Source organism: Berghia stephanieae, unplaced genomic scaffold (assembly GCF_034508935.2).
Source record: "Berghia stephanieae isolate SIO BIC M18660-M18661 unplaced genomic scaffold, UCSD_Bste_1.3 scaffold29, whole genome shotgun sequence".
Lineage (NCBI taxonomy): Eukaryota > Metazoa > Mollusca > Gastropoda > Nudibranchia > Aeolidiidae > Berghia > Berghia stephanieae.
In genome coordinates, this window is record NW_027624066.1 from 1 (window position 1) to 5000 (window position 5000).

The following is a 5000-nucleotide window of genomic DNA, read 5'->3' on the forward strand; positions in this document are numbered from 1 at the left end:
TAAATTCAATTTTCCCATTTAAAATCATCTGATTTTTATATTTTTTTTGTGGCCGTAGGGTCACTATGAGCCCTAGTGGGAACAGGCGCTAAGGTGGGCGCTTTGATATGAGTATCGAGGTCTTAAAAATTGTTAATAATAATAATAATAATAATAATAATAATAATAATAATAATATAATAATAAAAAATAAAATAATAATGATAATAATAATGTAATATAATAAAAAATAATTAATAATAATAATAATAATAATAATAATAATAAATTAATAATAATTTTAATAATAAAATTTAATAATAATAATAAAAATAATATAATTAAAATAATAATAATGATAATAATAAATAATAATAATAATAAAAAATTTAATAATAATAATAATAATAATAATAAATTAAAATGAGTTTAATAATAAAAATAATTAATAATAATAATAATAATAATATTATAATAATAATAAAAAATAATAATAATTTAAATTAATAATAATAATAAAGTAATAAAAAATTTTAATAATAATAATAATAATAATAATATAATAATAAAAATAATAATAATAATAATAATAATAATAATAATTAATATTTAATTAATATATTAACAATAATAATAATAATAATTATAATAATAAAATAATATAATAATAAAAATTAATTAATAATAAAACAATATAAATAATAATAATAATTTAAAAATTAATAATAATAATATAATAATTAATAATAATAAGAAAATTTATAATAATAATGATGATTATAATAATAATAATTAATATAATAATAATAATAATAATAATAATAATAAAAATAAAATAATAATAAAAATAATAAAAATTTAATAATAATAATAATAATAATAAAATAATAATAAAAAATTTAAAATATAAAATAAACAATAATAATAATAATAATATATAATTAAAAAAATAATAATAATAAAAATAATATTTAATAATAATTTTAATAATAATAAAAAATAATAATTAATAAAATTAATAATTAATGATAATATACTTTTTCATAAAAAATGGAAAATTTCGTTTACAGAGTGGCATGCATAATAATGTTTAAACACGTTCTATGGCGACAATGATAACACTATAATACATGCGTTATTTGCCCGATAAAAATAGCTCATTTAATAAATCCAAATATTGTAAAATGTCACAGTAGTTATTCTTAACATTTCAATTATAAATTATTCATTTTTCGGAGTCCAAATGATGACGACATAGATTGAGATAGATTTAAAGATTTATAGCAGGCCAAACATCCTTCCTCTGGAGGACTCTGGGCGCATAACAAAGATGATGCCCTAACACAGTAACACGAACAACGATAATTCTCAGCTTTTTCAAAAGAAAGCCTGTCTCAATAAACGTGTCGTCAAAGAAACAACTGTATAGAGAGTGTGGGTGGCATATGTCATTTAGTGTGGCTATGTGGTATGACACTCGCTTTCGGATCGGAAAGTCCTGGGTTCGAGCCTTGCTTGGCGCATAGTTGAGTTTTGGAGAAAGTATTTACTCATATTCTCTCACCTTTCAGGTGTAAAATGGTACCGGCTGTTAACAGCTTTTGCCTCTGTCCAAAAAAAATGTAACATTGCCTAACAGGCGTTTCCCGTCCTAAATGTTAATGTTTTTTCTGTTGGCCAGGGACCCCTTTTTTAAGCGCTTTGAGCAATTTAGAGGATATTGCGTATAAAAAACGCTCAATTAAAAAATATATTTAAGCCTCTTTGAATGGTGATCTGTTTTGGTGGAGTCTGATGTGAAAGAGGGGATTTGATGTTGATGTGATCAGTAATGAAGAATACGGAATAATGAAATTGTGACTGTTTGAAGCTCCAAGGAAATAAAGAGATTTTAGTATAATATATATCATTATACTTTACCTATATTATTGGTCTTCAAGAAAGTTATTAAATTTCCAAAAATAAAGTTATAATTTAAAGCTGATTCTCTGGAAATATGAAATATTTTTTCTTTGTGTTTTCTTTATAACGATCTGAACAAATGCTAGAAAGGTGGAACAGCAAGAACAAATGTGTATGAAAGGTGTCAGACACCGCAAGAACAAATGTGTATGAAAGGTGTCAGACACCGCAAGAAAGAAAAATACAAGAAAACAAAAATCCCAAAAATTAGTCTACATCGACTGGGGCTCGAACCTCAAACCTTCTGATTACCTGTCAATTTTTTATATTTTTAAGGGTTTTACGGCGCTTTCAACTGTATCTATATGATATCACGCCAATAATAAAGAAAGAAAATGGGATAGACAAATTTTAGATTACAAATTTAAATCACCAATAAAAGTGAAAAAAGGGGAATGGGAGCAAATAGAGTCAGATGAAGATTCCAAAAGATACCTCAAATAATTAGTTTGGTCACCAAAAGTCCCCTCCGGTCACCATTTCATGATCCAAAAAGGGGGAATTTTTTGATGTCTACATTGCCGTGTAAAAAAACAAAATAACAATTCATAACGAGATATGATTTATAAGGAAAAAAAATCTCTCCCAAAACAATAATTTAAAACTTCACTGTCTCTCTCCCCCAGCGAAGGACTCCGGTAGGCCAGGACACAATCAAGTAGACCCAAAATTTGGGGGTTTGGACATAATGATAAGTTAGATTACACTGCTTACAAAGGAAATTAGTCTCCCCTACTCCCATCAATATTGTCGGAAAATCATGCGCCCCTCCCAAAACCAGAACGATGTCCTAAGGGCCAAATTCCATGGTTTACTGCTGAAATCGAAAGGGGCCAAACACGACAGACTTATAAGGAGTTTTGGCGTAGTCTGGACTTGAAATTCACAAAAAATGTATAAAAAAGCCAAAAATTTACCAATCAAATAAAAGTCAGTACCCAAAAAGGCAATATGGGAGGGCACTCTGATAAAAGCAAACTTGACTCGAAAAAACTTTATAATCTGTCAAGAAATGATCACACCATCGAATACAAATAATTATTACAAATACATCCCCCAAAAGAACTCTGTGACAAATTCAACACTTTTTTTCCAGAGTTAATTCCCAAAATCCGACAGGAATGACAACGACAGCGCCACAATGCCATTTATCCACATCCCAGCAAAACTTTATAGTTGAAATGACAAAGTCATGTGATTCACAATGGACACAAAGACAGTGCCCAAGGCCGTGAATCGCTGGAAGGCAACATCTACTGAAGGACACTACAGGGGGACAAACTCTTACCTGCCGAAACCCACCAATAACTCTATGAATACCCGTTATTAATGTTAAAGTCGTTTGAACCCTAAAATAGTGGAATTAAAAAATTTTGTCAATTTGCCTAATAAACATGCCGCTAGATAAAAACACCAATTGGCTCAAAAAATATGATCAAAATTTCATCCTCCATCAATTGCATCTATCGTAAATTAATGTTAGCGTTGCCAGCTTTTCAAATATGCTGAAAATGCCTTGGTTAGACCCCCGAAGAAAAAAGCAAATATTGACTGCAATGAGTAAAAGCATTTTCGAGGTGTATAATTTAATTTTCTTTTCAAAATTAATTAAAAAAAGTCGTTGTGCTCGTTTTAAATAACCATCTAGAGACGAAGCCTTAAATGTTAAATTTCAATTTGCTACAAAGTCTCCCATAGCACGGAAACCCGGCATTTACTTAAAGTTTTAATGATATTGTAATGATATGTTAAAATGTGTGCGATGCTTGTTTTTTTACTGATTTAAGTGCGGCATTCGACACTATCGACAGATAAAAATTTTTTTTTGACTAGACTACGGGATCAATTTCATTCATGGACAGCTTTGGAATGGTTAAGGGAATATTTGTTTGAAAGAACTCAGTCGGAAAATTTGAAACCTGTATCACTACATCCATATTAACGTGTGGGGCCTAGGGATAACCCTCGGCCCCTTTTTACAATGTATACTGCTCCCCTTTCTATTTGTTTCCACTTTTCCCATGATTTTAATTTTTATGCTCATGACACTCAGCTGTATACAAACATCAATATGATTTCAGAGCTGTCATCAGTATCTGTTATGGAAAATTGTATTGCTAACGTAAAGGATTGGATGAAACTAAACAAACTTAAATTTTATGATGACAAGACGGAAATGATAATTTTTGAAAATAGGCATCAATCTCAAAATATCTACAAATGAGATACTAGTGGGTGAAAAATGCTATTAAACTAGTTCTTGTGTGAGAAACTTGGGGTGTATTTAGATCAAGGGTTATCCATAGAAGATCATGTTAAAAACTATGCCAATGTTGTACTATCACATTAGAAACATTGGAAGAATCAGACATTATATTGATGAAGATATTACAAAGATGCTTGTTAATTCGTTTATTATAGCAATTGATTATTGCAATTCCCTTCTCAATGGCTGTCAAAGTAGTTATTCATCAACTACAAAAAAAATCAAAATAAAGCGCTAGACTTTATAAAATAACGAAAAAAAGAGATTTATACACCAGTTCTCCAGGAATTGCACTGGCTTCCTGTGAAGTATAGGATAGAATTTAAGATATTGTACTATGTTTTTAGATGTCTGGATGGAATGGCACCTGGATATTTGCAGGAAACGGATTAAAAAATATGAACCCACTCGAAATTTAAGATCATCTCAGCACATCTTCTAAAAGTTACCACCTCAAAATCCACTTTCGGTGAAAAAGCTTTTTCATTCTAGCCACGCCTATGGAACGCACTAAGTCCTCGGACAAAGTCCTGTGAAAATTTATCATCTTTCAGGAAATGTCTGAAGACTGAGTTGTTCGTGAGGCTTATTTTTTATGAAATAGATGTTGCTGGATTTTGTTTTTTTGTATGCATGCTTATTACGTATCATGTAGTGTTGTGATTTTTAATTTTGTTGTTTTTAAACTTTTTTATTATGTAACCACACACACAATCACACACACAATTACCCACAATCACATACATCCAACACACTCACGCACACACAATCACGCAACAATTACACACACAAC